Below are 13605 nucleotides of genomic sequence, written 5' to 3'. Positions count from 1 at the left end.
GCGAATTGCCTGTGGCACCGCCAATAGGAAGTTAATGCAGAAGCTACGTGGGGCCTTTCGAAATTCCCTTGAGGAATCCACTCCGTTCATCAGTTTCTCAATCTCACAAAATGGCAGATTAACGAAATAGATTCAATCAAAAACTCATTTCGACCGCACTAAAAATAACAGAAGGGACTAAAATCCTACCATTGGAAATTCTGAGGGCCTTTCCACAATCACTGTTTGGTTTCGTGTGGTACAACTGAGCCTTTTTCTCCCTCTTTTTTCGCATCCTGTCCAATCGTGATCTTGAGAAACTGATGGACGGATTGGATTTATCACGGGAATCTCGGAGGAGCCCACATGGCTTCCACCTATTGGAACTTCTTCGTGGGAGTCGCAAGCAATTCGCATTTTCGAGTCGAGCTTTGATCCTACGCAGAGTGCGAGTGGAACGACTATCGCCGGTTGAGTCGCCCGACTGAGTTCGTCTCCATGTGCGGCCTATGTTATCCACATGGTCTGGATGCGCTGCAGCCAGAACATGGACGAGGCTCCTAATGTACACGTGCCATGTACGTCCAATCCGAACCGTCCAAGTAATGAAGCCCACTGTAAATGAATCATGATCGGTTAAAATGCAGTGAGCAAGGTCCAAATTCGGCAAAATAATATCCATTAACCATTTGTGGGAATCATACGATCTATCTTTCTGTTTTTTTTTTGGTGCATGACCAATTTACAGTTGATCCCACTATCTGGGTGGTTCGGATTTTAGGAACATCCATTAACCATTTAGGTTATATGACACGTGTGCCATGTGTGTGATAGTGCAGCCTCTCTTTATTCTAATTCGTGCTCACCTCTACTGCTGGGACGGTCCACCCATTTTTTCAGCTCATTTTAAGGCAGGAGCCCAAACTTTAACCATATTCAAAACTGGACTGGACCACATCAAAGGAAATGATAGAAATCAAACACCTACCATTGAAAACTTGAAATTTTTGGATCCAGCTGATACTTGTGTTTTCCTTAATTCATGTCTTTTTCGCATTATGAATCGGTTGGATGATTGTCATCATTATGAGCCGTAGAAAGTTTTCATAAGTAGACATCATTATCTCATTGATTCCTATGGCGTGGTTCACTTGAGCTTTGGACATGCTTCAAGTTTGGGCTCATGCCCTAAAATGGGCTTTAAAAATGGATAGATAGTGTGGATAAGACACATACATTATGGGTAGGCCCCACATGATCTAATCTATTTCTTTATCAAGTAAGTCACACGTCTACAAAGAAATATTTGCTCCAAGGGAATAAAATAACTGTTTACATTTGAGATGGATGGGCCACCTAATCAATATTGGAATGATCTATTCAAGAGAAATAACACATGTTTATGTAAAGCTGGATTGAGCCAGCTAAAATTGAATTCAGCCCAAGCATGACCGGAAACTTGATCAAACCATGTATACAAAACCTATGCCCGACCAAGGGGCCAAGCTTATGGTTCGATCGTGGCTCAAACCAGGTTCGACAGGCTACCCAGCTCAATCTAATCCTTAATCTAGTAGAGCATCCATTTAAATCCTTCTACTGCCTCCGCCATTGTGGCAATAAAAGGGATCATTTGGGACAGTGGATTCTACACACCCTAAATTTGAAATCCTCATACCATGTTTGGCACCTTGGATTGGGAATCAATTGTAATCCATGAGTAACTATGCATTGTCTACCCATAAGTGTTTGAATTTAATTACTAAATGAACTTTAATATCTCTAATTAGTGAACGCATGTAATGTTTGATAAAATGGTTGTAATAAGCCCACTAAAATATATATTTTACCTAAAAGTGATGAAATTTAAAGTCTCGAGTGAGCCACAAGCACAAGATCATGTCCAAGTGACTAAACAAGCCAATGATTTTTAACCGTTGATTTAAATGGACAATGTTTGGACAATGATGATTATCATATTAAAGTAATTATAGTGATGCAATTGATAATTTAATCATTTTGAAATATTATTAGTGGGTCATATGCTCAATAGTTTAATAATCTAGCGACACTCATGTTACACATGCAAGACTCCATAAGATTTTGGATGCAATCTAAGTTCTCATGGAGATTCCAAACCTTCTCTTTGAGGGGATTTGAAACCACCTGTTACTTTATGCTGCAAAACAACTGGGGATTTTGAAATTTCCTCTAATCCCTCCGTGTTAATGGTGCCAAACGAGCCCTAAGAAATATGCCGTTCACCTGGTGGATCACATTGTGTATTTGTATTGATCGAAAATCTAGGTAGGTCCTGTGATCAGGTGGGCCACGCTTGATTGGTGCGTGTGAGAGTAGGAGGCATATATCCCATGAATATTAATTCGAGAACTGAGACGCCCCATCACGTGGCAAGCGGCCAGCTCTCTCCACTGTTTCCCGTGGTGTAGTTGAGCTTTGGATATGCTTTAATTATGGAATTTTTTTGGATCATGCTTAAAATGAGTCAGAAAAATGGATGGACAGTTCAGATAAAACTCATACATCTTGGTGGCCCCACAAAGTTCACCACACTATCCGCCTCCCAAATGTACGGCAACAATTGTAGTGAGCCCCTGCAACAACCATTTGTGGGCCCAGCTTGATATCTGCTTTCCATCCAATCCGTCCATCAAGTGCACCAACTCCTGTAAGGGCAGGTTCTCAAAATTCAAGCGGATAAAAAACCGAAGTGGGCCACGCTACAGGAAACAGTGGAGATGGAGATGCCTGCCATTGCAACCTTACTGGGCCCACTCTGGTGTTTGTATTCCTTCCAACCCGGTTATAAGGTGATTCCACTGTGATTAAGGGAAAATACAAATGTCAACCTGATACAAAACTTGTGTGAACACAAGAAGGTTTTGGCTCTCATCAACACCTTTTCCTAGTGTGTGGCCCACTTGGGTTTTGGTTTTATCTTATTTTTTCTAATATAAACCCGCAAAAGTGATGGAAGCAGTGGGCGGTAGAAAGACATCACGGTGGATCTGCACACCTTGCTGTTGCAAGCTACGCTATGCAGGAAACGGATTGGCTACTCCTCCTACTACCAGCAAATGGTGCTCTGCGGGCCCCACCATGATGTATGTGTTTCATCCATGCCGTTCATCTGTTTTTATAGTTCATTTTTATATTATGAGAAAAAAATGAGGTATATCGAAATCTAAAGTGGACCACATTAGAGGAAACAGTGTTGAATGAACACTGACCATTAAAAACGTTTTGGGGCCATAAAAGCTTTGGATCAAGCTGATATTTATTTTTTTTCCCTTCATCTGGGTCTTTATGACCCAATCAACAGATTGGATGTCAAATAAACAGTACAGTGGGCCTTGTGAGGATTTTACTGGTGGATATCCAATCTTTTTTTTTACTGTGGTGTGGTCCATCTGCGATTTATATCCCTATCTTTTTCAAATTAACCCCTAAAATGATCCGAAAAAATGGATGAACGGAATGGATGAAACAAATACATCATTGTGGGGCCCAAAGAGCACCGACCATCAGCCACGGGGCTGGTGTCAGGGGAGTAGCCAATCCGCCTCCCGCTATGTAAGGGGAACTGCTGCCAACTTGGCATACTTGTGAGAAATCCCGTCCAATCATTAGGTGGGCCCAGCCCCTACCAAACCATGCCCCGTAAATGGGCCCGATCCAGTCATCACGTGCGACACATTCGTGTGAAAAAAATAACGGCTGGAAATAAATTTTGCAGAGATCTACATTCAGAGCACAGATGTGGTCCACCTGGGACAAGTTACTTACTTTGGATAGAGACTTCCTGGCACATGTGGCTGAACTTAATCGTGCCAGCAATTCAACACGTCGATCTATTCTGGCCCAACTCAGTTCAAAGGCCAAAGCTAAAATCACAAAAATCAGGCCGGTCCATCATGGCCATTCAAATATGGTAAAAAATAAGTGGAGATGCAGGGGATCGAACCCTGTACCTCCCGCATGCAAAGCGGGCGCTCTACCATTTGAGCTACATCCCCATGTGATACTCTTATTTATATTTTTAACTGATATTATTTAATATTTAAATTTCATACAATATATAACATTCAGCCATCCATCATCCCATTGTCTCATCACATCAACGGTTTGTATCATGAACCATGGTACAGTATACACAAAAATCTTATATGCCAATGAAATTGACATGGATGACTAACGGCACCCCATCTTCACGATGAATGGAGCTCAATTAGCCCATCTGATTGGGATCACTGGTTGAATTTCATTTCAATCTTGTATTAGTGAAATGAAGATATAAAATATTAAAGTCATGCCATAAGTGTTGAGTGATGGAATTTGTGGAAGTAAACTCCAAATTCGGATTACACAAAATTAAGCAAACGTAAATAAATAACTCACAAAGTACACACAATTTTAATATGAAAAAAATCTTGCATGAAAAAAACCATGGCACAAAAGTGAAAACAAATCTATTACAATAAACAAAATACGAGAAATGGACTTACTGATATGAGAAAATTCCTTAAAACCTTACCAAGCCGTACCTTCGATCACCCTTTACTTACAGTAATCCTAAAAACATTCTCAATATCTTAACCTCCGATTACAAATCCTTAAATAAAGTTAAAACTGAAATATGAAACAAAAAACCGTAATTTTGTGAAAACTGCACAAGTCATGGGAGCTTCAATAAGATCAAGCACCATTGACGACCCCTCGATGGGATTAAAGTCATCCTTGGTCGGATTGATTTGGAACTAAAAACTATCCAATAGCAAAAGCCAAAATCCAGGAGTTTCCAATTAGATCGATCGAGACTTCGATTAGATCAAAGCTATTTATGACTTATTTAACAATTGTCAACAATCTCCACCATGTCTTCAATAAGCACCTTTATGCCGCGCTCACTCATGTAGCCTGGCTTAGGCATGGAAATATTATAATATAAAATTAAAAAATATATATATATAAATGGAGATGCAGGGGATCAAACCCTGTACCTCCCGCATGCAAAGCGGGCGCTCTACCATTTGAGCTACATCCCCATTTGATACTCTCATTTATATTTTTAACTAATATTATTTAATATTTAAATTTCATACAATATACAAAATATTTCATACAATATACAACTTTCAACCATCCATCATCCCATGGTCTCATCACATCAACAGTTTGTATCACGAACCATGGTACATATATATACACAAATCCCATATGCCAATGAATTTGACATGGATGACCGACTGCACCCCATCTTCATGATGAATGGAGCCCAGTTAGCCCATCCGATTGGGATCACTGGTTGAATTTCATTTCAATATTGTATTAGCAAAGTGAAGATCTAAAATATTAAAGCCATGCCGTAAGTGTTGAGTGATGGAAATTTGTGGAAGTAAACTTCAAATTCGGATTACACAAAATTAAGCAAACGTGAACAAAGAACTCACAAAGTAGACACGATTTTAATATGGAAAAAAAAAATCTTGCAGGAAAAAAACCATGACATGAAAGTGAAAACGAATCTATTACGATAAATAATATATGAGAGATGGACTTACTGATATGAGAAAATTCCTGAAAATTAACCTTACCAAGCCCTAACTTCAATTTCCCTTTACTTACAATAATCCTAAAAACATTCTCAATATCTTAACCTCCAATTACAAACCCTTGAATAGAGTTAAAACTGAAATATGGAACAAAAAACCGTAATTTTGTGAAAACTACACAAGTCATGGGAGCTTCGATAAGATCGAGCACCATTGACGACCCATGATGGGATTAAAGCCATCCTTGATCGGATTGATTTAGAACTAAGAACTATCCAACAGCAAAAGCCAAAATCCGGGAGTTTTCAATCAGATCGACCGAAACTTCGATCAAATCAAAGCTATTTCTGACTTATTTAACACAACTGTTAACAATCTCTACCATGTCTTCAATTAGCACCTTTATGCCATGCTCACTCATGTGGCCTGGCTTGGGCATTGAAATATTATAATATAAAATTAAAAAATATATATAAATGGAGATGCAGGGGATCGAACCCTGTACCTCCCGCATGCAAAGCGGGCGCTCTACCATTTGAGCTACATCCCCATTTAATATAATATAATATTCATATTTCATACAACATATAACTTTCAGCCATCCATCATCCCCGTGGTCCCATCACATCAGCAGTTTGTATCACGAATCATGGTACAATACATACAAAATTCTTATATGCTAGTGAAATTGCCATAGGTGACCGACTGCACCCCATCTTCATGATGAGTGGAGTTCAGTTACCTCATCTGATTGGGATCGCTGGTTGAATTTCATTTTGATCCTGTATCAGCGAAGTGAAGATCTGAACTATTAGAGTCATGTCGCAAGTGTTGAGTGATGGGAATTTGTGGAAGCAAATCCCAAATTTAGATCACATGAAATTAAGGGCGTGTTTGGCCGGGCGCTGGATGTGGGATTAGGTGGGATTAGGAGGGATGGGATCGGCAATATCCTGGGATAGGTATGACGAGCCAAACAGATCCCGTGAACTTTGTCCCAGGATACGAGCAATCCCATGGATCTTCAGACAATCCATTGACATCACCATCATTACCTTAACAGTGATTCTAGCCCTTGGTTGAATGGATTGGAAGGTAAATCCCAAGATAAGCAGGGTGTGCCAAACAGACCCGATGAATTTCCGAGGGATATAAGCAATTCCATGGATCATGAGACAATCCACTGACACCATCATCATTACCTTAAAATTGATCCCATCCCACCAAATCCTATGGGATCGGTCCGGCCAAACACGCCCTAAGCAAACGTAAACAAAGCACTCACAAAGTACATACGGTTTTTATATGGAAAAAAATTGCAAGAAAAAAAAAACTATGGCACAACAGCAAAAAGGAATCCATTATGATAAACAATATACAATAAATGGATGGACTTAATAATTTGAGAAAATCCTTAAAAACCTTACTAAGCCCTACCTTCGATCTCTATTTACTTACAACAATCCTAAAAACATTCTCAATATCATAACCTCTTATTATAGACCCTTAAATAGAGTTAAAAACTGAAATAGGAAACAAAAATCGTAATTTCACAAAACTGCACAAGTCAATCGATGGGAGTTTCGATCAAATCAAGTGCCATTGACGACCCCTCAATGGGATCAAATCCATCCTCGATCGGATTGATTTAGACCTAAAAACTATCCGGCAAGCAAAAGCCAAATTCCGGGAGTTTCCGATTGGATCAACCGGGACTTCGATGAAATCAAACTGCATTATTTCTGACTTATTTAACAAAACTGTCAACAATCTCCACCATATCTTCAATCAACACCTTTCCGACTTTTGTAGGATTCATACTCGTATGAAACTTCTCGAGAGTAACATCACATTTCCCAAGCACCTTTATATTGCCCTCACTCATGTAGCCTAGACATGCATACCACAAACGTGCCGACCTGAACTTTGTTACAGATGTTGTAGCTTTACTCGATACGATATTCTTGATCAACCTGTAAAGATTATCATTTCGTTGTGCACTTGGAACCTTCAAGACATAATAAAAACCAGTGAATTCACACCCAATTACCTTGGGAGTTTTCAAAAAGATCATATTCTTCCATAGGTCAGGAATGCGTCTTACATCTGTCAAAACGCACTCCATCCCATTAGACATCCTGATGTGCACTAATTCAATTCCAACGATCTTACAGGCAACATCACTGCCCATACAATACTTGGCCACCATCAAGCTCGTTGTACGTGGTGAACCAATCCCTATGCGAGGTCATGTGGTATGACGCCCCCGTATCCAAAATCTACTCATTGCTGAGATAGTTGGATTTAAATATGGTCAGAACATCACTAGTGTTCATATTCTCACTTGTCTTCATTACATTAGCCTATTTCAGTGCTTCATTTACCTTATCTCCCTTATGGGCTTCATGATTCTGACAATCCTTCTCTATATGCTCGTGTGTCCCATAGTTCTAACACTTCATTTTTCCTTTTGCCTTTAGACTTGAACTGTTCTTATCCTATTATAAATTCATTCCCCTATCTATCAACGCATCCATAGAGAAATATACTATTGTCATTATTTCTTAATACCCTAGACTGAAAGGCTGAGATAACAGTCTCGACATCAACAGTTTCTCTACTGTGACATATAGTGTTTACGAAACCATCGTAAGACTTTATAAAGGAGTTCAGTTGAATTAGGGCTTGATCTTCCTTAACCAATACAAACGATTTGATAATGATTTCATTATATACAAGTTATCTAATTCCTTATAAAGTCAAGCGATAGTCTTTTAATCCATGACATTGTAAAAGACATCGCCCGCCAAACATAGTTGGACCGAGGTTTTCGCTCTCTCATCCAACTCTACCAACTCTTTGTCGCTCATAAGCATTGGATGTTTCTCAACGCCAAGGAGTGCATGTTGCATCTAGAGGTGTACATGAGCCGAGTTAGCTCGTTAGCTCGCTTAGATTGACTCGGAAAGCTCAACTCGACTCGAATTGAAACTGTGTTTGAGCCGAGTCAAGTAAGTTTTATTGAGCTCGGAACTTTTCGAGTCGAGTCCAAGCCAGACCTAGCTTGACTTGATTCAACTCGGTATTGAGCTCGAACTCGACTCGGTTCGGCTCAGATCGGTTTTTGAGTAAGTATATATAAAAAAATCGGACGTCCAAGATAGGTTTTTTTTTAAAAAAACTAATCCCCCAGCCCCCTCACGTATTAAAAAACTAATCCCCCAGCCCCCTCACGTATCGGCCGTTCGCCCAACCCTAAAAATCCTAACCATAGCTTGAGCTCGAACTTGACTCTCTCCAGCGCCTGAACGGCGATCGGCGACCAGTACCACTCTCATCTCCTCTATTTCTCGCGTTCTCCAGTGCCCGATAATGATGTTGCTCATCAAGTGTTTGATGAAATGACTCAACGAAGTGTGGTTGGTGGCAAGAAAGGTATGTATATGAAACAAATATCATTATGTTGCTTAGAAGGTGTTTGATGAAATACCTGTAAAACCATTGTTGTTGTTTTACATACAGTGAGATGTTGAAGGTGTAGTCCATGTGTTTATGAAAATGTCGCACATGCGAACTTGGATTGATCTTGGCTTGAACTGGCCCGAGCTGCTGACAGAACCGAGTCGAGCTGGCCAGTCAGACTTGAGGACCAAGCTGAGCTGAGTTCGAGCTGGGGTCAGCAAGTAGCCAAGCCGAGTCGAGTCGTGCCCAGCTCAACTCGGTTTGACTCGTGTACGCCTCTAGTTGCAACCCTTGTTGAACTATGAGGCCCCTCATTTTCATATTTCGTAGTATGAATTTGTTTTTCCAAGTGAGCTTATCATACGTTTGATCCCTTAATCGTCATGATGTCAATCCAAACTCCCAATGTTAGCTCTGATAACACTTGTCGAGAATCTGCATAAGCAAACCTTGAATTCGGATCACTCGAGATTAAAAGCAAACATAAACAAAGCAATCACAAAATTACATGATTTTTATGTGGAAAAACCTTTGTGGGAAAAAACTATGGCACAAAGCGACAACGAATCCACTATGTTAAACAACATACGAGAGATAGACGGACTTGCCGATCTGAGAAAAACTCCAAAATCTTACCAAACCCTAGCTTTGATCTCCCTTTGCTTACAACGGTCCAAAAAAACGTTATCAGTACCCTAATCCCTGATTGTAAACCCTTAAATGTAGTTCAAACTGAAATAGGAAACAATAACTACAATTCTGTAAAACTGCACAAGTCATTCGACGGGAGCTTCGATCATATTGAGTTCCATTGATGACCTGTCGATAGGATCAAAGCCATCCTCGATCGGATTGATTTTGATCCATAATCTATCCAGTGAGCAAAAGCTAATATTTAGGAGTTTTCCAAATCGAATTGACCAGGACTTCGATAAGATCGAACTGCCTTGATTCTAACTGATTTAAGACATCTGTCAACATTGAGGCCCACCATGTGGATAGATCTGATAAGTGTGATGTACCAATGATGAAATGGGTCCAGTTTTGGTTGGTCTAAAGAGTTATGGCCATCATCAAAGCTGTATATTTGATGGGATAAGATGAGATCTCGATCGTTCATTGGACGTGCCCTACATTTGAGGATGCATATCTTAAAAGTCTCAATGATGGGGTTTATCCTTAACCATCCAGCTCACAGCCTGCAATGGCCCATAAAAGTCACGTGGAAGGAACGAGTACTAAGCCAAGTTGTGGAAGGATTTTCAAAATAGTGTGGATCTAAAAGTATGGCTGTCCACTATGTGACCCAGTTACTTAATGGTCCAATCTCATCCACATGTATCCAACGTTGGGATATCCTTAGTGACCTAATGCAGTCATATTTAATTGGGGCATGTGCCGCTGTAAAAAATTGAGCCCACACAAAGCATATATTCGAAAGTTGTTTAGCTGAGTAGGTTTTCAACCGGGCTCCATCTCTAGAAGAGATACTCAGGCCAATCAAATCCCAATGCACTAGGACACTAGGCAATTTGCTTCCTAGTTTTTTGGATATAAAGAGGGATGCAGAATGCATAGTGACCCTACGTGGAGGGATTTTGTTGTGCCACATGCAACTGCTCAAAGATGGAGCTTCCATAATATTTGAAAGTTGTTAGGTCGAGTGGTACTCAACCACCCTGATCCATAGCTCAAGTAGTAGGCTAGATGAAAGATACCTCGTTTCAGCACTGAGTCTTAGTATGGCTTCCCTAGCAGGGGTGGCTAACAGTGAAGTGTTAACTGACAGTGGGGGTGTACTAACAAGCTAACTAAAAAATAAAATAAAATATCATATAACTTAATAAATCCCGCCATGTTAGGTCACCACAAATGGCCCTTGTGGTAGGGTCACCACATTCTCTAACTGGAGACTTTCATACTTGTGGCGAATGCATTTGTCTCTCCTCCCGTCAATTAATTTCAATTGCAATAGAATCAAAGATGCATGTAGCATTGCTAATTCAACACACAGTGTAAGATCCAAGCTGTTGCGGCTGAATAACTATCTTCAACTAATCAAGTGTATGGTGGGCATGTGCATGCCTATTCTTTTCTCCAACTCTGCAAATTGGGTCCAGGATTTGTAGATGGATTGGTTGGCCAATGCAAAAAGTTTCCCATTAGATGGAGCCACTGTATAGATGACCTCATCCAAATATTATTATTATTTGAGTCAGCTTATTAGCACACCCCACTGTCAGTACACACTTCACTGTTAGCCACCCCCACTAGGGAATCGATACCAAGACCTTAGTGTTGAAACGAGTTAAATAGGAAGATCATAGTTCATGCAAGCAATAGCAAAATAAAAAAAAGGAGAAAAAAAAAGCATTTTAACCTTGAACCCATCATGCAAGCGATAGCAAAATACGAATAAGGAGGAAAAAAAAAAAGCATTTTAACCCTGAACCTCCTATCATGGGACTTAGCTTGTATTGCATGAGTGCAACTAACATAGCCAAGTTTATTATTATTATTATTTTTAAATCTCATAATAAAATCACAAGAAATACTCGAAAAGATATTATCACAATGTTTTCAAAATATTGGCAAAATTTAAAATATTATTTTAGCTTGACATTATTAAAATATTAACTCACAAAATCTTGGAAAAATTTAAAATATCATTTTATCCGAACATTATCAAAATATTAACTCAAAAAATAATAAAAATAATTTAAAAAAATGATATAAATATATATTCCAAAATTAAAATTATTTAATGATTTAAAATAAATATTTTTATGTTGGCTAGGATTTTCCAATACCTTGAGAAAAAACTCAGAATTTGAAAATCTCTCGAGGAATTTTTAGGCTAAAGAAGATTTATCACTATGATTAGCATCTTGTATGTGCTTGCAATGTAATTTATGAGCACACATACATATAGTTTTTATAAATTTAAAATATGGTTCATTTATTTTTCCTTTTTCTTTTCTATTTTCTCAGTTTCATGCAATTCCTTTCCTTTTTTACATCTCTAATGACTTAATCCTTTTTTCATGTGCAGTTAAAATGGTTGTTGTTCTTTTTATTTTTTTTTCCACACAAGGTAAAAAAAGGCTATGTTATGATAGCTCTGCGGCATGCTTTAACACCGTTGACTTTAAAGCTCGTAGGCAAAAAAATGTTATCTTTTACCCTTAATTCATATACATTATTTAAAAATGAAAAAGAAAAAAAGAAAATTACTTGACATGTTAACACCAGTGCTTCCTTAGCATATTCCATTGTTGATATCAGGTGGGCTTTCTAATTGGTTGAGTAATGTTAGGGGATGAGTATGAAATAAAATCCCCAGGGTGCAATTGTATTAATAAAAAGATAACATATAGGAGCCTTAGTTCTTGGTGATCTTGTAGAAGATATTTATCTATCTTTTTATTTATTTATTTATTTATTTATTTAAAATTTTAACTTAGACATTGTAACATATTCACTTATACTGGAGATAAATGCTGTGGTGGTTATTGTATCATTATTTAGGAGGATTATTCCTTTAGACATTTTCGCATGCCTACTTTCGGTAATGAGAGGCATTTGAGAAGATCCAACGGGGAATTGTAAATAAACCCTGATCTAACATTGGTGTTGGAGCTATTATGGTGTGCTTTTTTTGCCTTCTTTTGGTACATTTTATTTTAAAAATAAAATTTATCTTTTTTGCTCTTTTTGCTTATTTGGACGCTCAATCAAAAAGAGGTAGAAAATCCCAACTGAACAATGTTCTTCACCCAAACTGCCAAATACCCTTCTATATTTTGGATTTATTCCAACAAATTCACACAAAAAAGGAAGTGAATCATCCAAATTTCCAATATCAAGGCCATGCAAAGGATGGTCTACCTGCGGACGAGTGGACTTCATGCACTTTGAGTCGCTTCACCGCAGTGGAGAAAGTAAGGGACGCACAGATTTTCAAGTTCCTGTGCAAGAATTTTGTGCGGACCCAAATGAAATGTTTTTGAGAAAGCCACTTTGTCTATCCGTTTTAAACCTCTTTTTAAGACATGCGACCAAAAATAAAGTGTTTTCAAAACTTAAATGTAGAAAACAATGAGGATTTAGTGACTCTTGAAATATTTATACGGTAACAAAAGTTTTGTATCGGTTTAACTCCATGATGTTTTTACTTTCTAGGTGAAAAAGATATTATAAACGGTTTGGATGGAATATAAACATCGTAGATTTCTTTCGAGGGTAGACAGTTCTTTCCCATTGTTTCATCTTATATGACTTACAAGGGTTTTGGATCCTAGACATTTTTGGTCTCCTGCTCTAAAACGAGCTCCAAAGATTTCTAGCAAAGGCTTCCGCAGGAAATCTGCCTCCCAAGTCCTTGGAACTCAAGCACTGTGGGCCCATGGTGATATTTGTTTTATATCCACTTGGTCCATCTGTTTTATCAGCCAGGTCTAAAAAACTGGGCCTTAACAGGACAAAGATTCCATAGCCATCTGTGCCAAACCACGAGAAACAGTAGTGATCGAACTCCCACCGTTGAAATTTTCTTAAGGCCATAGAGATTTTGAATCACGCTGATATTTGT

The 13605-nt window shown here is 38.7% G+C and overlaps 3 non-coding genes across 3 annotated transcripts; all 3 read right to left on the bottom strand.

The window, feature by feature from the left end:
• Positions 1-3943: 3943 nt before the first annotated feature.
• Positions 3944-4016, bottom strand: TRNAA-UGC (transfer RNA alanine (anticodon UGC)). The gene has a single exon. It is a non-coding gene; the product is annotated as a tRNA-Ala (tRNA).
• Positions 4017-4972: 956 nt separating this feature from the next.
• Positions 4973-5045, bottom strand: TRNAA-UGC (transfer RNA alanine (anticodon UGC)). Its single transcript has one exon. It is a non-coding gene; the product is annotated as a tRNA-Ala (tRNA).
• Positions 5046-6029: 984 nt separating this feature from the next.
• On the bottom strand, positions 6030-6102 carry TRNAA-UGC (transfer RNA alanine (anticodon UGC)). The gene has a single exon. It is a non-coding gene; the product is annotated as a tRNA-Ala (tRNA).
• Positions 6103-13605: the final 7503 nt, after the last annotated feature.

The sequence above is a fragment of the Magnolia sinica genome, chromosome 7, assembly GCF_029962835.1.
Source record: "Magnolia sinica isolate HGM2019 chromosome 7, MsV1, whole genome shotgun sequence".
In the NCBI taxonomy this organism is placed as follows: Eukaryota; Viridiplantae; Streptophyta; class Magnoliopsida; order Magnoliales; family Magnoliaceae; genus Magnolia; species Magnolia sinica.
Note: the sequence above shows the minus strand (reverse complement) of the source record. Positions and strands in the feature narration are given on the sequence as shown.